Here is a 21,370-nt window from a genome sequence, read left to right on the forward strand (position 1 = left end):
AAGGTGTGTGTGTGTGTGTTTGGCTGTTTCATCAGGGCAGCAGAATATCTCAGGCTCTTGTCTCTCCATTAAGATATCCTTTTATTTCGCCCGAATACCACATTGTTGGTGCAGATAACTGGACTTGGGCACTCTTCTTTTACATACAATTCAAAGGAAAGCATTTTTCCCATTTTCAGATGGCCAGGACCACTGCTCTAAAGTTGCAAACATGTCTGTATGAACATCAAAGTCCAGTATTGCTTTAGACGGTGGTGTATCAGACAGGTAATCCTGCACTACATCCACTACTGTATATTATGTATTTTTTGTTTATTTTGGAATACCTTTTTTCTTGATATGATTGATAGAATCAGGATGGATTTTTGGTGTCAAAACATTTTAAAAAAGAAAAAAAAATGTAATCATTCAATTAAAAATTAATACCAGTCCCCTGAAAACTGGTTGCAAATGTAGAAAGAGCTCCTGCCTTTAGTAACATGCATTATCAACCAATGGGTTTTATTCTGTATTCTGTTAAGTGGCAGAAGTAAAGATAAATGTTTCTTTAATGTTCACCTTTGAAATTAAAGGAGTAGAAAAGTGGGAGTTGTTCAGAACTTGATTATGTTTTGCATTCATCACCTGCACAAATCACAGTTTGCTACGTAAAATTATACACCCAATGTAAATTTACTCTCATGCACTGTAAACTGTGCAATGTTTTTCCCAGCAAAAAAAGTGGATCTGGAGATATGGGCAATTAAGGTATTCTAAGATCTTTGATGCTGGCAGAGGGGGAACGATATCCTAGCTTTGAAGGAGAGCAGGCTATGGCAGCCTGGATGTACATGATAGACTGAAGCTGAAATCCCTCTTTCATCCACCTTTTCACTACTCCTTGTATAATACACAATTAGAAATAACAAAAAAGCTGGTGCTGGAGTCTTTCTGTTGTAAACTCATTTTATTAAGTTAATATTTGTGTTTTGCGTTCCATTAACTGGGATTCATTAAAACATTATTTCAACACCCCTCCAAGCTAACGCATGCCGTATCTAATGTTAAATAGTTTAAGCGTTTCAATTTATATGTAATTGGTACAGTAACAAACATGAACTGTCAAATGTAAGACAGCAAAGTCCCTTCGTGTCTCGGCTACAGCCTTAAAGAAGACAGTTTAGACAGCTTCTTCAAAGATGCCTGCAGGAACATCAGCTTATGGAGACAATGGCTCCTCCACCTCCACTCTCATCATATTATCCATTTCAGTAACAAAGCGAAAAGTCTCTGCCATCTTCCGTCAATTCTGGAACAAAAAAAATGCTCACCACCATCAAAAGTTACAAATGTCAGTGCTTAAGTTTAACTTTATGCCCATCATTTCAGATATACAGACAACCTTTCAAAACCAGGTCTTTTTTTGCTTTTTTTAAACACCGGGATCACACACGTCTAAACACCAACAGAGGATGCCTTTAAAGTATTTTCTGCTGCATATTAATAGGGTGTATGAGTCAAGGCTCAGGCTCATATTGATATCAGTTAATAATCACTCCCAGTCTATGTTAACGCTCCAATTCAATCAGGAAATGATAGGAGGAACAACAAATTGCTTTGTGTTAGTGTGATGCCGCAGAGCATTTGAAAGTGCCTAATTATTTTCCTCCTAGTCTTTTATTGTACTTTTATACATCTCTATTTCATGCTTGTATTAAAATAATATACCTTAGTGGATTTCTTTAAGCTGCTGGATTTGTCCATGCTAATGTCAAACCCCTTAAGATATCCAGTTAATAAGGGACTATTAACCAGTGTTGAAGATACGAAGTCTGACAATAGTAAACAGATTTTGTGAATAGTTAAATTCCAGTTTACAGATTCAAAAACACAATAATTAGCATTCAGTACGAGGGCTGAACAGTGAAATACTTTTACCAATAAATACGTTATTCAATTCACATACATTACAACATTCACAACATGACATTAATATTAATATTTATTTACAGTGCACTGAACAAATAAATACAATAAAGTTTAAAATTGGCCACCTAGGGCTGTCATGATCTCTGATTTCCACTTAAAATTCATATCATAATTATAGCTTTTTTAAAAATTTTTACATTTTATTTTATTCAAATTCTTACTGACTGAGTCCCCCATGCTACCAGTCAAAAGTCTGGAAACACCTTCTTATTTAATGTTTTTTATTTAAAATATAAAATAAAAGACACATTTAGAGTTATTTATCAATTTTTTCTTTGCTACATAATTTCATATATCTTGCATCATATATTTGATTTCTTCAGTGCATATCTACAATATAGAAAGTAGTAAAAATAGAGAAAAATCATTAAATAAGAAGAAGCTTTTGACTGGTAGTGTAATATATATCAGACTGCAGGGACTCAGTCCATCCATAAAATGTAGACACAGTAGCACAGATTAATGAAGCAGCTAGCATATGCTCAGAACACTTGGAATGGAGAGAGCGGGAGACGTAGCAAGAGCAAATAAAAAGAAAATCAGTAATCAAATTAAGAATTAAGTCGTTAACAGTTGCCCATCTCGGGTGCTTCACGCAGCAATGTAACAACAGCCTGACTGCAGCAGAGCAAATGTAGTGTAAGTGGTCCAGTTTAGCGTACTGGCTTTGTTACTGGAACTAATTTTGTTCCAATGTGTAGGAGAAAAATGAATGCTGTTAATAACTTGCATAGACAGGCTGATGGTGCAGAAGAGTAGTTATTGAAAAAAGAGCTGTGATAAACTGCAAACTGAGTCTGCAACCATAACCATAATGACACTGAATGATTTACGATGTTATCATATGCTTTTTTTCCAGTACCAATTATTTCTTTGAAAATCAATTATTCATAGCAATTTTTCATTTTGTATTTTCCAGTTGTCGCCCATACCGGTATATTGCAACATCGCTGATTTCAGCCAGTGGGCCAAGAATACAAAGCGATACATTTCATTTTACCTCATATTTTTTTCTGCAGCATGTGTTTGAGATTTTGGATTCCCTTCGTCTATCACACAAATGCTGCCTGCCAGCTTGTTTTTACAAGGTATTTTACTAATCCTAGAGAATACCTGGCTGCAGAGAGCTTAGCTTAGAAATGGTACCTGTGACCCACTGATGCCCCTGAAAAGATCCCCAGTGCCTGGATCAGACAATTATATAGTTCTGTTACTGTGGCCAGAGTGGCAGTTCTGAAAGCCAAGCTCATCTTACTAGTTATGAGACAAAGTTTCAGTGAGTTGCAAGGGGATGTGATGCATAAACCTACCCGGTAGAATGCGTCACATTAAAATAAATGAATCCTTCCATTTCATGGGGAAATCTCATTAGAGTACATTAAGTAATTGCTGGAGTATATAGTAATTTGACTGTTAAGAAGATAAAATGTGCATTGCTCAGAAGCACTCTAACAAATTTAATAAACAGGGGAAAACCTGCTCCTTGGAAGGAAAATCCAGAAGATAATTTGTTTTGCCCGTTTTCAGAAATCTACCATAAGCACAATAACAAGGTTTAATGCACAAGACCTCCCACAACTCCATCAGATAAGGGACAAGCAGTTCTTTTTAGCATCATACAGAATTTACTCTAATGATGCAGGCATCCGAATATTAGGGACATGTTTGCAAGTTCCCATTTTAACAACTACACTGAATGTTCGTTATTGCAGTGGGCGTGTGCAAATTGAGATGCATGAATTTCAGACTTGTTCTTGTGATTCTCAGTCAAAAGGCTTCAAATTAGCATGTCTCCAATAGACAAGAACACAAAAGCCTTTAATTAGTCTCTAAGGTCCTATCACAATATATAAATCAGCTACTAATTGCAGCTGTTTCCATAATTTGTCCTTTGAGGACTTTGTGGATCAGCTGCACTGAAAAGCCACAAGATTATGTATTTGTAGCTAGTGATTCAAACTTAAATTGCAAAATGCACATGGCACTAGATCACCCAAACTTAGTGGTGTATTGACAGCAAAAACAAGCATAACTAGCAGTGGTGCTGAAAAAGTAAAAATAAAGCAAGTTTAGGGATTGACAGTGTTTCATCTGTGGCGCTAGAGATGGGAACTGAGAACCGGTTCTTGTACTTGTCTGGTAGTCCAATTTCTTGCCTGCCTATTGATCCCACTTATCGGTTCTTGCACTTGCGCTACAATAAGCTGATTTCATTTTGCATGTTAGGGCATAAATAGTTACGCAGTCTAGAGCGTGGATATAGACATTTATTTTTATTGCACAAAAGGACCAGCTAAATAGTAAAGTGGTAAACTGCATCCAGGACATAAACAACCGCACCAAACTGGTAACACAACTTCGGTTCTTTGCTACTACCTGCCAAGACAGCATGCTAATGCTAAGCTAGCCAAGAACCCAGAGTGAAAGCTAAGTGAATGCCTACCCCAGCAGCTAGACCCTGAACTTCAACAGGTAACAAGCAGATGAGCAGTCAGTTTTCATCTGTCTGGTTTTCATCTTTGCTTTGTGCGGTCAGCTTTGTATTCTACCAAGAGCAAGATCTTGGAGATGCGTGTCCTCATTAGGGATTTGTGTTGATGTGTGGGGTTGTAGCCTCGGGTTTATGTTAGGAAATGGTCATTATGAGATAATGTGTTTCAGCTATTTAACAGGGCAACATGAAAGTTATGTAACAAGTAGTATAACAAATTACTTTTTCCCGGGAGTAACGTACTGCATTACTTTTAAGAAAAGTGTTCTGTGTGTTATGTGTATCAAATGAATTTTTTGAGTAACAGTAATCACAGCGACGAGGGGAAATACCTCAACAAAAACGCACAAACGTTTGATCCGCAGCATGCAGTTAATTTGGACGAATGTAATTTCTTTACTGCTGCTTAGCAATGGTGGTGACTCTCAAAACGGAGCCAATGAGAATCAATAAAGGAATCAAATCAATAAGTGATATCGATAATGGAATCTGAATCACTTATATTCTTATTAATTCCCATCGATTAGTGGCACTGTGTGAAAGTTATTTTCTAATAGCTTCCTTAAGTTACAGATTCTTATTAGCTTCTATTGCAACAAGCAACATTTTTATCTTATTAAAAGAGATTATGTTATAATAGGTCCAAATCCTTTTAAAGACCACTGAAGGAAAATTCAGTTCAGCTGAACAGAAAATGTTTGTCATCAAAGTAAAAGTTGTGCGTTACCATTGCCACCAACATGTTTCAAAAGGTCCATCTCTTACTTTGAAGGTGGAGGCTCTCCATTTCTGGTGTGTCTGCAGCAATCTGCTATTGAGCAAACAGGTTTTCAGTGCAGCACTAGCAACTTCCAGTAACCTCCAGAAACCACTCGGCAGCCAGTCAGGGAATGCACATTTTTTTCCCTAGTGACTGGTGGTTGTTGTGGGCTTGATGACTAAAAAAATAAACGTAAGCGTTTAATCGTTTGGCCTTTATGCAAAAACAGCTCAGGAATTAATCATAAACAGAAGCTATGGGTACAGCGGCTTCTGCAGGGCCTAAAGGATCTGACAGAGACATGCTGTGCAGTGTCAGAATCAGAGGTTTCACATTTTAGCTGTACATGCCCTTGCAAAAATCAATGTTGTAGCATGAAAGCCACACATGTTATGTGCCCACAAACAATGTGGGCAAATGCACAAGCATAAACCCACCCTCTGCTGTTGTGTTGTGGCAGACTGCCTGCAAACCAGCTTAGTTGTCATCTGGGTACCACTGAAAAGACATATTTTCATCATCTACTGCATTTATTGACTTTAATAATGTGATATAAGTGGAAGAATAACAGTCTGCCAAAACAAATACATTAAAAGAGGTCTGCTTTCTATTTTTCATTTTGGTTTGATGCATTTTGCCAATTTTTTAAGTGGAGGTTTCACATTGTCCAGTTTGGCAATAAAATCGTTTTGAGTGTAACGTGTTTCTACCGACTGCACCAATTTCCCCACATCTGATAAAGCTGGACTACTTGGACACACTTTTGTGTTGTTGTGTGTTAATGTAATTTCATTCTTTTAGTGACTGGGGTCAGATTTGTTTGCAGTGCAAAATTAACATTAGTGTTCATGTCTTTTTGCAGAAAACAACCAAAGGCTTAGATGCATTTTTCTCCAGTTATCACAAAGTTTTACTTTTAACTGAAATGTCATTAGGATATTTTTTTTTCTTTAAACAACACACATTTTTCCCTTTCAGATGTGTGTGTACAGAATCTTTTAACTACAGAGGTAAAACCTTAGCAGTTACAGTAAGTAACCAGTACCCAGTTAAACTTAGGAATAGATGACAAACTAGAAGGTTAAAGACATGTTAGAGAGCTCAATTTTCAAGGTTCATGGGGTTTTGACTCCAGGAATTTATTCACATGCACTGCGGGAGGATTTTTAAATAATCCTGGTTGCTATTTATTACTGTTTAGAATGAAAAAAAAAAACGAAAAAAAAAAAAACACTGAACAGGTCTAGACAGGCACCTACAAACCTTGTCTATAATCATATTAAGTTGATATTATTTTAATTAATTTCCCTGATCCCAAATCAAACTAATCTTAAAATGAATAAGTAAAGAAGGTTAGTCTACTGTGTATTCACTCTCGATGTTATACCATTGTAGAAATAGTAGAACATAGATATGATTGTAGGATGAAGACCATATTGCAGGATATGTTGTCCTTGTTAAAATAAAATCCCTTGCTTACATACAAACCAATGCAGAAACCCAAACAATGAGACTAGTTCATTATGCTCTTGGATACATGTGTGCTCGCCCACTGGATTTCTCTGAGAGTTGCTCTTTTGTACTTTCTCTTCACTGGTGGGATTCCCAATCTCCCTGTGAATAGCTTCCTGTCTCCCTGGATGTGCCGCAACACTCATTTTCACAATGGTGGCAGCAAACAATGACCAGCATAAAGAAAACACACACAATTCATCATGAACATTCAGAAATGCAGCCAATTTGAGGAAGAACATGTTCGTTCATAATTATGAGAAACAAAAAACACTAGAGGCCAACTGTTACACAATACCAAGACCAGTTGTTAACTTAGCCAAAGCTCCATTTTATAACACACAATTCAAAAAATAAATAAATAAATCAGGCCAGGAATCTGTTACATTTAATCAATGATGAGTATCACGAGAGGAAATTAAGGGCGCTTGTTAATTAATGATGTCTGGCAGCATGTTGGCTCATTAGTTAGCAAAGTCACCTCACAGCAAGACAGTTTTGGGTTTGATCTTAGCTATGGTTCTCCTCTGCATGCTCACTTGGGTTTAACCTCACTGCTCAGGGTTCCTCTCGCAGTCCAAACAAATGGCTTTCAAGTGAATCAGACTTTAGATCACCTGTAGGTGTTAGTGTGAGCATGTGTGTCAGTGCAGCAGTTCATCAGCAACCCTCTCAATCTGTTTCCCTACTTTTTCCACTAATGCGCTAGTCCCTCTCTAATCTTTATCAGAAATAAGTGGTGTAAGTTATTTTACAGAACTGTCGATAAAGTAATTATTAACAAACTCACCAAATTAACAAAAGGTTTAAATGTTTGCAGCTGAGAAACGGAAGAATATCGACTATTGAGGCTCTTTATTGTGCTAAACAACATGTCGACAGTTCAATTTTAAAAGTAATTACTGTTGATAGTGTTGAATTAAAACTGATGAGCGTAATTGATAGTGATGTGCATGTGAGTGGCACGCACATTAAGTGCAAAATGCCACAAGTGACACAGTGTAACACTGCAAAAGACAAATTAGCTATTAAAATGTTATCTGAAACATCTGTTAAACTTGGCCACTAATTATTTATCTCCAGCAACAGCAACAGTTATGGAGTTAGGTTTAAAGGAAGATGATATGGATCACAACACTTCTAGTTATCAGTGGCTTTATACTCTTATTTATGCATGTCTGTTACGTAATCTGATTACTTTTTTCAAGTAACGAGTAAAGTAAGGGATTACTATTGCAAAAACGGTAATTAGATTACCGTTACTTTACCGTTACTGCATTACTAAAACCGTGATTTTTTTTGCGAGAATGTCTCATGACAGTGACGTAAGCGAGTGCGACGTTCGTGACAACAGCTGTGCGCAGATCAACAATGGATCATATATTGAGTGCTGGAGAGAGTATGAGCATGCAGCGTTTAAAGCGTGGAAGTGCTGACCTTACTTTGAGTTTGATTCCATAAAAAGTGACAAAAACATTAGCGTCCGATGTGCGTGGGAAGAAAACTTCTTTTTACACCGAAAAACACCCTAAATAAGCTCGTGGGCAACGATGTAATGGAAAACTCAGAGAGAAACTCGCGGATTCTTCCACTGACCGCTGCGCACCTGCACCAGGGTAAACCTCCGCCTAACCCACTCCTGCTTTACAGGTGAAAATAGAGCAAAAGGACCGCTAGTCTTTGACTTTATTTATTTTCTGCTGTGTTTTACTTGCATCTATTTGAAAGACTGAGTGTAAACACAAAAAATATTTTATTTTATGTGCTGGAATGTGCAGAAAATAGGTTTAAATGTTAAACTAATTTCTTCCAGTCAGAGAATGTTGCATATAACTAAATTTTTGCTTGATGCATAAAGTTAAAAGATTAAAACTAATAAAACAAGTTTAAAAAAAAGAGACTTTTCCATTTGATTACATTTTGTATGATGGATTATGCAGAAAAAGTAGAATTGGGCTGAAAGATCTATCGCTTTATCACCTATTCAGGTTGTAAATCGTGTTTTTAAAAAGTAACTAAGTAACTAAGTAATTAATTACTTTTGAAAATAAGTAATCAGTAAAGTAACGGGATTACTTTTTTGGGGAAGTAATCAGTAATTAGTTACTGATTACTTTTTTCAAGTAACTTGACCAACACTGGTTACCGTTAATAAAAATAATACTAATACACAGAGAACTGTAAGTCATAATGTAGAAAATAAAATAAAAGTTTGTCATTTTTTGTCTGTGTGCTAAAATCATTAAAATAAAAAGCTTCTGCAAAAGAAAGACTGGATAAAATGTAAGTAAATAAAACTTGACATCAAAACACAATAGTAATATTAGCCTATCAACCTGTTAACCTTGAAAAAATTAGCAACTCTGCCACTGAGCTGGTAATATTTTTGCTTTTTTTTTGAAAACCACAACAGTACATTTGTTTTACTTGCCACAGTATTTGAGATACTAGTGAAAGTAGCAGGTACTATAACAACGACACAGCAAGATATATAAAATTGCTGGTGTTTAAAAACAGATATTTTAAGATGAAATCAAAATTTGGATTAACATCTGACATTGTTTAAAAGATTTTCAAAATATATGTAAATCTGACAGCAGGGCTTTAACTCTCTTTGAAAATAGCAGCTAACCTAAAACGAATAAAAACTGAAACTAAATTGTAGACTTTAATGTCTGATGGATTATTATTCATTATTATTCAGTGACTGTGAAGACCTTTGGATTGTAATGGCTAAGATAATCTTTATCTGTTTGTAATGTCATGCAATAAACATGCGGTAAAATATTTCCCCACAGATTTATCACCTCGGGGATAGAAAACTCTCATTATATTTATTTATATTGCAATGGGTTGACACTCATAGACTCTTTCTCCTTGAAGCATACTGTAAATAAAGCTTGTTTCTGTGACTCGTCTCTCACACACACGTTGTGTCTCTGTGAAGCCGACTTGAATTAGAGCTTCTATTTGTCATTCAAACAGAGTCATTCAGACTCCATTGTTGCCTTAATGATGCATTTAACTTACTATTGTAACCACCACTTATAAACAATTATTTTGTCAAATGGCATTATGTAGAATGCGTGTTTATATTTCTTTGCACATAGTATGATTTGCGAAATTGAATCGATTTATTTTAACTATTAAAAGGCAATAGCGTCCTCCATACGTTTCACCAACACCAAATGACTACATGAAAAGTTCTTATGATGTTTACATATCTGGCAGTGATGGATGCAGTTTCTAGTATCCTTGATATATACATTGCCCATGATGTTTTGAAGCTGTATCATATAGAAACATTTTTCATTCATTTTTTTTTTTTAAATCAAGACGAGAAATCTTGAATCCTTGAATTTAGAAAAGATTTAAAAAGATTCATGTTTTAAGTGCCAAAACATTTGGACAAATATGCAATAACATGTACAGCTCTCACACAGCACAATACTGTATATTACCATATAAATTGAATTTGGGCTTCTAATGTTTGAGTCCATAATGAGAAAGGCTGCTTTAATTATGTTATTTCTCCCTGTAAATCACTGTCCACATTGAATCCCCTTCCAGCTCTATCACAGCTGAGAGGCATTCTTATTTATTTGATACGATTAGTAGTACTCATGCAGCCCTATAATGTTGTGATATCTCCTCTGTCAGAGAACTGTCAGGTAACAACACATTTGTAAAATCTAATTTTATGCTCAAGTGGTTCTGCTTCTGCAATTTATCGCAGCTATCGCTCACCTTCTTCCCTGCTTGCTCCTGCTAGCTTTCTCCCTCTCCAGTCTCCACCCTCTCTTTCCAGCTTAGTGAGGTGTTTTGATCTCATTATCATTCCCAAACATTCACACCGGATAATCTGTCAGGGCGGGAGCCTGTGCTCTGCACCATACAGGGCACCCTGGTCATGATTAGGGGTGCTGGGGCGTGCTTGCAATGAAAATACCATTTTTTCCCCCTCCCTTTAAACCAAACTAAAAGTAATGGATATATGGTTCTCCCTGCATGCTATAAAATCTTGGCTGTGTCAATTAGGTTCTTTAGCAAAGAGAAACTGCCTCATACTGCATGAGGACAATTGTGGGACAACCCAGCGAGGACACTGAATTGATTAGCCAAACCGAGCAGCGGGGCTCAGATGCCCTTTTACAAACTGCAAATCCTTTTCCAGAAATGCTGCACAATGCACAGTGAACCTCCATTAGACAATGCTGTTCCACAATGCACGATACAAACAGCCACCTCCCCTGTCTGTGGTCTATTGTTATCATGGAGGTAAAACCTTCCCCATGCCAAATCCTCACCTCACAGCCAGTTCAATCAAAGGCTATGCCAGAAAAACAGGGACTGAGACAATGGTAACTAATGCCAGGTGGATGTAGGCTTTGAGCTGTGCCAAGCTACCTGTGTCCATCACCTTCCCTACCCCATCCATCTCCTCACCCACAGCCACTCTTTGTCCACATATGGTGACAGAAACTACGCAGACCTGCAGCCTTGGCATTTTGTCACAGTGGGATGCTAAGGTGGCCAACAGCACAAAAAGCGCCACACTGTGAATGCAGTTTTTGAAAGTGTGTTTTTGTGTGTGTGTGTTTAAAGTTGACTTACATAAAGATAAATACAGAATGTGGCTACTTTTATATCCTTTGCTAAATTTGTCAATAAGCAATTTGATCGTGACCCTAAACAAGCTTACTCACCAGGAAGCTTTGGCCGCCTCCTCTTTTCTGAGTGCAAAATACAGTACAAACACTGCTGTGTCTGTTCAACTGGTCACAGATGAAAATGCTGATAGACCTGTGTAATACAAAAATAATAGCTGCACTTTAGCTATATTATTGTGTTTGAGCCTTTTCTTTACCTACACTAATCTGTTTATCCTGACTGCAATATGATGCTGAGCCTAGGAAATGCTGCTTCACATACACCAGCTTATACACAAACCCCATACTTATTCCACTGCCTGTCTTTGCCCTCTCCAGCTTTTTCTGTTGTTTTTTTTGTTCAATAGGCGTATGTCATCAGTAGTATTCATGGAATTGTGAATATTGCTACGCAATGCAAACAAGCAGGTATTATACATGTATAAGGATTTGCCTTTGCAGGTCAGTGGAGTGCCACTTGTTTAGAATTAGATCTGGAAATACAGGCTGTGTACCCATAACCACATAGCTAAATTTCCTTTCTCAGTTTGATTGCTTTAAAAAAGAATCTCAGTAAGTGTGGAAGTAAGGGGGCTCTACCTGCCAGGCAAGCAAAATAGAGTGATTTCAACAGTATTTCAACAACCGCTGCAGCAGAGTGAGACAGTGTTCAGGCAGACGACAGCAGTGTGTGACAAAAACACAGTCTTGAAATTCATTTCAACGTAATCACTTTCTAAGCAAGGTGTGTGTGTGTGTGTTTGGGGTTGGCATGTTGCAACAATGTACCAATCAAAAACCTACAGGAACCAATTCCTGGTACAGAAGATACCTTAAAATGTGATGATGGTATTTTACATTTGTTGCCTGGGACTCCTAAGGACAGAGCATTACCTTAAATCAGTCTAGCCTGTTACCTTTCCAGAGTTGTAAAAGCATTTCTGATATAATATGAACAGCTGAAACCTTCTCAGCCTCTATTACTCATCTACCCCCCACCACCTCCCTTTCTATTGATCGTATTCCATCACAAATGTAGCCTCTTGCATTCTTTATATATGCATGCCATGCTCTCCACCGCACAAACACAATCACTTTTTTATTCTCACACAGCTTCCATCATACTATATTTCATGTTAAAATCAATATAAAGTGATGAGCGTCAGCAAAAGAGCAGCAGGGAAGGCTGAACGTGATAACTTTCCACCTCAAGGCTTCACTGTGGTGTTTTATGTTCATATTCTTTGTGTCTGGTCACTTTGGGGCTCCGGGGCTTCATTTTCATTAGCGGCACTTTGAAGGTACATTTTACTGTTACTGTCACAAACCTGTTGCAGAACAGTTGACTTATCCTTAGGGTTAAAAACACCACAGGGTTAGATGTATAGTTTTCCACAGTGGAAGGTTAGAGAACTACTCTGGGTAACAAAAATTGCGCTTTGTAATTGACATTGATTTTGCAACTGACGGCGCAATTAATATCAAGGCCTGTGTTTATCCCTGCAAGCTGCTTCAAAGTCCATAGTAAAATGAAAAGGAATTGTTTAATTTAGGCCACCTTATTACCATGAAGCTTTGACAACCACTTAGTTGCTTTAATGCTTAACATAATGAGAACACGAGTTTGAGTTCAGCTTCATATAAAACTCTTTGACAGTGCTATTATCGTCATTCACCCACCCATCCACCCACAGAAATTAGTGTCTTTTACCAGTGGCATAATGAAAGCAGGATGTAAGTATCTTTTTATAATCTCTTGCTTTACTTCTCCAAAATGCAATAAACATCTATGACATACTTTATTGCATTTTTATTCAATAAAGAAAAAAAAATGGAATTTGATTGCAGCGCAACTTATGCGAAAGTAGCAGTCAAAGCCAATATTTGCAATAAACCCATATTGGTCTAGAGCTGTGATTTCGACTAGGGTCTGAAGACAAGAGTCACCCTGCTTTTCAAAGTCAGGCTGCAGGTGCGTCTAAATATAAATCTGCCCCACTTTAGATTGGACGGACCACACATGCAAAGTTAATGCAGACAAATGAGTAGGAGGTGCGGGTCAGATCATATGGGACACCTCTGGCTAGTTTCTGGGACAGGAGGCACTCAAATCGAAATTCAAGTTCACTGTGTCTGTTAGAGTGTATGCATCCTGTGGAACAAGACCAATCTTAACACATCTGAATTGAAGCCCTAGGCACATGATTTATCCACGTTCTCCAAATCTTCTGGTGGTATGAGGTTTGAGATTATTCCCCTCAGGGCGTGTACAGTGGGATATGTACTCATGGGGATTAGCAGAGAGCAAGGAGCAACGGATGCGAAGGACCAGTGAACCGAGGGATATTAACTTATACATTCTGAGTGGCATTTTCAGCATTTATAGAATCTAAATTTAGAGTATTACAGGTCAAATATAACTCTCATCATATTAAAATTTCATAACTGCAAAAAAACCCTCTAAAAATATCGCCTTAATTATGCGCTTCAAAGCACATTTCCCTCATGACTGTATGTAAATCAACTTGTTTGAGTGCGCGATGTGATTGACAGCCTACATGAAGTTTCTCTTGTAAACACATTCTCAGTGGCAAGTTGTGCAGTTTCATGAAACAAATAATGCTAGTGAGGTTTATTAATTTTATTTTTATAATCTCTGCTTCTGTTTGGTGAAAAAGTATCGATGTGCAGTTTCAGCCATTGATTTTTTTTTATCATCCTCTGCAATGAAACACCGATAACTAAGAGATACCGTGCGAGCAAACTGTTGCATACATGTTAAATCCAGAATGACAGGCATTTATTCTAAATGCAAAATGCACAAAGCTTTTATTTTAGTTCTTTTTCAAACATGGCTCGACTATTGTAGGTTTATAATAAAAGCTGCCTTTTTTATCACAGAGCACAAGCATTATTCCTAAGCACTTTGCACCGTCTTTTCAAAGCCGATTAGAGCACGAAGAAAGAGGCCAGCTCATCCTTGCAAAGGCAGGATATTTACATTTCAGTGCCATGTGCAGTGAATTTTAATTTGGTTGCTACGATTTAACACACCGGTTTCCTCGCAGTTTCACACATGAGTGCTTAATGGCTTCGTTAACATCCTGAGGGACTTTCCTCATTACCTGATCTGGTCAGCTCTGACAGGTGCAACGAGTCTCATCACTGATCTTTGTTCATAGTGCCAAGTTCCCTCGCACCACCGATTGCAGTGAAATCGAAATCAAAGCAAACACTTGTGAGTCAAAAAGCCAAAGCACAAAAGAAACGTCAGTCTGTGGCATATGGGAATAATTCTAATGAGATCAGTGCCCTTGACAAAAATATACGGCCTAAAGTTAAATGTCTAAAATTATTCCTGTATTGCTTTTCTGAGTATCTTTGGACACAGACCAAGAACACCATTAGACCATTTTAAACAAACCCATTAACTACGTGTTTCATTATACAGGCACTGATAAAGACCACGGGCAATCCTCTGGAAAATGTATGATTTTTTTTTTGTTTGTTTTTCTCCATTAAGTTAACCAGAAATATCAGATTGTCAGCTATATGGGCATGGTGTATTTATTTTGGAGTCCTCTAGCATACTAACTTCAAAGGACTTAAATCAGATATTTTAATGCAGCTTCACTTTAAGTCTCTATCACATTTTAACCTGAAGGTCACTCAAGTTATCTAAAATTGAGGACAGTTCATCATGCCACAGCAATATTTGAAAAGCCTTGCTATTACAGCTCTCACATAACATTGTGTGATACATCCAAACAATTCCCAGATGACCAAAGCTCAAGCTTTCCATTAAATGTTTACATTTTTAAACTAAGAACAGTGTGGTGCCCTCATATTTTTCACACAATACACAGGCAATATTTGATCAATGCTTCAAGGTGGGAGAGCTTTGCAGTGACATCAGCAGAGTTAAAAGGTAACGGGCAGCCTAACAACACCACTGTCTTTCTGCCAACATCTTCACAGTACCATAACTTCCTTTCTCACATCACTTCCTCCCTACTCGCCCACTGAGCAATGGTCACACAGGCTGCACAGCATAAATTGTCTTCACTATTTGCTTTGATCCCTGACATGCACAAGGCACCCTGCTAGAGCAGCTCCATGTGGAGTACTGACAATCATCCGACACTTTGTTGTTAAAAGAACACATAACATGTGCACGATGTGAATTGCCTATACAACAGGCTGTGCATCATGTCTGATCACTGACCCAAAAATACAGTGGAAATACTGACCTGGCAGCAGTGGAATCCTGATTTAGTCTGTATTTACTGGTACAAGAGTGGTTGATATGATCGTTTACAGTACAGTTTCTGTTAAACTAATGGAATCATAATTAAACAAAATCAAGATTATGGGAAACACTTTGTAGAGAGCATTTAAGCTCTTTAAGTTTGTAATATTTCAAATATTAATCCTATAGCTCTTACTAAAACTGCCACCACACTGTTATTTTCATCATGCAGCGAACCCTGCAACAGGGCTGTCTATCATCAGTGCAAACAATGTTTCTTATGTGAGTGACAGCTTCTTACGTCCTTATTTCACCAACTATAAATTATGTTTTGAAATAAAAAAGAAGCCGTGGTGTTCCTTTCCTGATTGTCTGATTATTTGTTTGGTTTGTAAAATGTTAAACATTGACATTAACAATTACATGTCTTACATTCTAGCACACCAAATGTTACAAATTGTAATAAAAATGAATTCCTTTTAAATTTAAAGATGTTACTTAAAATGAGGCCAAATGTACTGGAAGAGTTAGAGAGCGAAATTATTAGATCACAAGTCTGTATTCACGATTATATTATGGAATTAAATTACAGTTACTAATCAAAATGCTGGTTACTATATCTGTGTGTGTGTTAGAGAGAGAGACAGTGCAGGTCAGCGAAGCTGCTGGAACAGGAAGTTGAATGCGACACCAGGATAGGACGGCGTCCAAGAAGCTGTTTCTTTGTCATCACGGGCTCCTTTCATTTGGCAGTATGGTCTCAGATTGGAAGCATGGTCTTTAATTGGTTCTCTTGTTTAAATTTGCACCGCCTCTTATGCTCAGACAGTCAAATCAGTGCACATTACTCTAAGCGACTCGGGACTGGCACGCTTGCCAACTGACCACACTAAGGGAGGTTGTCATGTTGCCACTTTTTATTTATAATGATAAAGGAGCTGTAATATTACTGTAGAGTGTAAAGCCTATTTACCAGCTTTGAAAATATTGTCAACATTGAATTTCTTGATTTCAAACCTGAGGGAATATCTACAGCTTGTTGAAGTTATTTCAGCCTAGCTCATTTTATTCTGAAATTGTGAGACATTGTGTTGTTCAAGCCCAATGTTACTACCTGATTAAGAAGTTATTACATCGGGCATTATATAATTGGATGCTATACTCCTTTTGTCCCAGAAACTGCTGCAAAATATTACAAGGCCATATGGGCTATCAGAAAAACTTCTTCCCACCCACTACAGAGAAATGTGTGCTACCTGAGCCGATGGCATTTTCCTCTGCCAAATGAAAAAGGCAAGAAATCTCAGATGGAGTGAAAAAGGACTTAGGCAAATCCATACCTCATACTAACCTCACCATCTTGTGCAGTCAGGTCTCAGTGCTTTTATCTGGCAGGTCTAATACTACTGTTGGGCTGTTGAAAAAGAACAGAAAATCCCTTTGCTAGAACAGCATTTCGGCTGTTTAGCATTTGTTGGAATACACAGTAGGGGCATTATGGGGGCAGATTATTTATTTTGAAAGAGAGGCAATTCGATACCTTGGGTCCACAGAGAGAAGCTAAAATGTGTTCCTCGTGCAAAACAAGCGGCCAAGTGGAGACTTGAGAAATCAGAAGGGGGAGAAGTGTGACCAAGGTGCTGAATTGAATAATAACAGAAAACGACAAAGCCAACAAACTCTAAAACCTCAGAGCTGACAAGTTCATTACCCACTGAAACCACCGAGCTAACAGCTTTTCTTGTGGGGCTTTTACTAATAAAAGGTTTCAAAAATAACTGCACATGCTGCAATTTCTCTCTGACCACAACAACACAGGTGGGTTGGTGTCAAGTCAAGGTCATGTTTTTAATCCCATACATTCCTTTCACATATTCAAGCTTTTCTGTAGCTCCTCTTACATCTTGAAAAGAACGTTTTTTCTTTCATTATTTAACTTAGGAGGCTGCAGCTTCTCCAGTGAAATACAAAATGTCTATCGGTGAATATTACTGAAATCTAAATTAAGGTTTTTATAAATAATCAGGCAGATTTGACATGAAAATACACACACTCCAGAGCGACACAAAGAAGTTAAATAAACAACCTAACGAAAAACAGTTGCCATGGGAAACTCCACAGTGCTCCCCCCAAATGAATCGCAATTCTCAAACCTGTTTCCCACATTTAGAAACACTATAAAAATATACTTTGCAAAATGCACTGTTTAGCAGAAGAAGAAAAAAACTACCATGGACTCCACGGTTAATTTTCCCTTAATTTAACTCAAATTTCACTCAGTGTTTAACTGAACTTAGCCTGCTGTTTGCTTTTAGGTTTAGCTACCACAGATATATGGTTAGGTTTAGGAAACGAGTCATTTATTCAAATGTATTTGCTGCAAGTAAAAAAAAATGACGTTTATGTTGCACAGTTCATTCAAATATCAGGACATGAGTGACCCTGACCAAGAATCTACATATATGTGAAGAAATGTGAAAACGTTTAAATACTCAAACAAATCTGTTGTAGGTAAATTTGCAGTCAAAAAGCATTGTGTCTCATTTAAAAACAATGCAGTGTTACTCACAAATGTGGGATTCATCAATATTTTCTAACTTGAATTAGTTTGTAGTCTACCAGCTAATTTAGAAGTGCCTCAGACATGCATACAAATAAATAATGAAGTCATGTCTGTCTGTCTTATTAAATTTAAATACACATTAAGCTTTAAACGTAATAATTACCTTTTTTATTAATACAAGTAGTAGTATCATAATTGCTATGAAGCTGATTCTGTTCTGGATGTTACGTTTTCAGTGGGTGAAACATTTCATCACTCATCCAAGTAATTTTTTCAGTCACTTTAACATGATAATATTATCATAATATTAATAATAATAACACAATAATAATATTTTTTATATTATTAACAGTTTTTCAAAGCACTACAAGCCACAAACTCTCATAGCTAAAATTAAGTACAACAATTATATATATATATATATATATATATATTTTACATCTAACTGAAATGGTAAAGGCTTTAATTTTGTATATATTTTCTAATAGGCATCTTATTTTTTTTTATCTTATTATTCTTTAAAAAAAATAAAGATTTGCTTCCACAGATCCTGGATGATATAGATGTTTTTCATCATATCAGGTTTGATGTCAAAGCTGATATGATGGCAATTATTGAGACAGTGAGTGTCTCAGTGGAAACAATATTCAGCACAGCGGTTAATTTTTTATTTTTATATTTCTGTGACATCTGGATTCATCAGTGCAGTCGGACATTGCTTTTAATTTTTACAGGCTGCTTTTTCTTATAAGGAAAAAAGGGGGGTAGGGCAGTACGCAGACTGCAAGTGGGGAGTACAAACTAATTTTACGGTGATTCTGATGAGCACATCAACGTAACTGGGTGGTGCGCACATTTGATGAATCCAATGGTAAGGTTTTGTGTGCAGTTTTTGCAGCGATAAGTGAATGAGGCCTATAGCGCTTCTGTTAGAAGTAAAGAAAATCATGTCAGATGAATTCCTTTCTTCAAAAAAAAAGCTCTTTTTAAATTGTGCAACTAAACCACAAGCAGCATGCGAATTGCACTGCAGGCATGCTGACATTTGTGCATTTGGTTCCCTGTGTGGATGCACCATACAAGCAAAACAAAGACCCCTGAAAACATATTTGGCAGAAAATATTAGCAGCAAAGAGTATATGTAATTTCTTAGGGAGAGTTTGTGCAGTTTGAGCCTGAACAATGCTGCTGGGTATATTGCTGACACCCTTGAACAACTGCTGAGACCCCTCCCTATAGCCCTATAGCCTCTTACACATAAAGCAAAAAGTGCAGTTGTTTTCTTTTGCCAATCTAACAGAGTATAATAAAGGCCATATGCCAGGAGGCAACTACTGCACCCGCCTGGCCAATCTCAAGGGTGCTTATGGGATCAAGAGCCGAAAGCAAACATAATGCCTGACCTAAAGAGAGCCAAGAGCATGGCGAGGCAAGTGACTATCACACAGAGAAACAACTGTAATACACTTGCTTCCTTAAGGACTTTCACACAGCACTAGTTTAGTAACAGTCACTTCAACGCCAGTGCTTCAAACGTGAAAAAAGAGATGCTGTAAAGCCAGTGAGCGGATGAAGTCAAGGACCTATTTTGTCATTCAAAGCAGAGTCAGCCTGAAGCACTATGGTGTTTGAAGAAACTTATGACCTACTCTACCTTGTCCATATTACAGTTTTCTGAGGGGGGATGACAGACTGCAGAAAATCACGTTTTACAGTGGCGTAGCTGTTTGTGCATCACTGAGTCCCAATCCCAGACATCAAGGGAGCCTCACTCAACTTTTAGAGGACACCGTGCTAAATCATTTTGGGTGTCTGGAGGAATCAGAAAGGAATGGTTCATGAGTCATTACATGTGATGCGTAATGTTTCAGGCACTGTCATAATCCGTTAACATACTTAATTAAAGAGCTCAGTGCGATTGTAATTCCGTCTACTCCCGATCTCATGTCCCCCGTTTGTTTATATAACCTAGATCCAAACGGGGACAGTCAGTCGAAATCAAGTCATCACTTGGTAATGCCCTCGTGATCGCGTAGCACACCAGCAATGACTCATGAAATGTTACTCCGATCACAGGTTATATCCACACCATCAATCCTCAAGATTAATTTGGCTTGGGAGATGAGTTATTCAATAATTCATTGTGTAATATTTGCCTGCAAATTAATCCTTATTCAATGTGACAAGGAGAATTAAATGATTGCTTACCAGGTAATTTGGACATAATTATTCTTCTTTCAAGTATTGGTCTACTGTGCAAAATCTACAGAGTTGTTCTCTCTGCCAGGTGCTGTTGTTAAGACAAAGAGCCAGTCTGTATTCATTTCCCAAAAGATGAAAAAAGCTAAGTTTAGACTGGAGCATATAAAATGATGCATGTGCTCTAGATGTTGCTCGTCTCCCTGGGAGAGATTTATGATTGGTATGATGCACAGGATATTAAATGATCATGTTTTTGCAATATGTACTGATAAAATTTAGCTGTGAGCATGTTGTTCTGTAACTTTATTTGGCTTTAATCTATTGCACTCATGGAGGACCATTCTACTTTTGTTTCCTCTGAACCTACAGAGATACAAAGACGTTTAGCTTGCTCACTAGCCACCTGCCTCTACTCCAGGTGACCCACATCTAGCTTTGTTGTCTCTTGTGAATTACAGTATGACATTTGATACACACAACAGAATTGATTTGCTTTTATAAACATTCCTCCGCAACAAAAGAATTCAGCAAATCAACAAATTCAACAAATGAAAGGATAATATATTTATTGTCTGTCAAAATTAAATATATGACTAAAGACCTAAACCATTTAGCTACTGTTTATAAAATAAATAATATCAGTTTAAGATCAACTTACAAACACTATTGTGACCGTACACAGAGGTGGCTGCTTTTACTTATGAGTTCATGTGAAGGTCAGTTTGATTGGGATTCAGATGTGGCAGGAACTAATTCATGTGATGCTGTTAACTATAGAGTGCTCTCTAATTATAACAGTCTACAGAGTGGAAACAGTAACACTTCAATGAAGTGACCTCAAAGGCAGCTTTTTTATTCACTGCTTTTTCCACACACACACAAAAAAAGTTGTTGAAAGTTGAAAGACTGAGGAGTTATTGCACCAGGTCACTGTAATTACTGTTAAAAAACAAACCCTTTCTCTGACATTTTAAAA

At 37.3% G+C, this 21,370-nt stretch overlaps 1 protein-coding gene across 1 annotated transcript in view; it reads right to left on the reverse strand.

Moving 5' to 3' along the window:
• Positions 1–21,370, reverse strand: part of LOC102305675 (glutamate receptor ionotropic, kainate 3) — a 95,395-nt gene that overhangs the window by 39,496 nt on the left and 34,529 nt on the right. The window lies entirely within an intron of this gene.

The sequence above is a fragment of the Haplochromis burtoni genome, unplaced genomic scaffold (assembly GCF_018398535.1).
Source record: "Haplochromis burtoni strain Fernald_Lab_line unplaced genomic scaffold, NCSU_Asbu1 Contig_84, whole genome shotgun sequence".
NCBI classification, from domain to species: Eukaryota; Metazoa; Chordata; class Actinopteri; order Cichliformes; family Cichlidae; genus Haplochromis; species Haplochromis burtoni.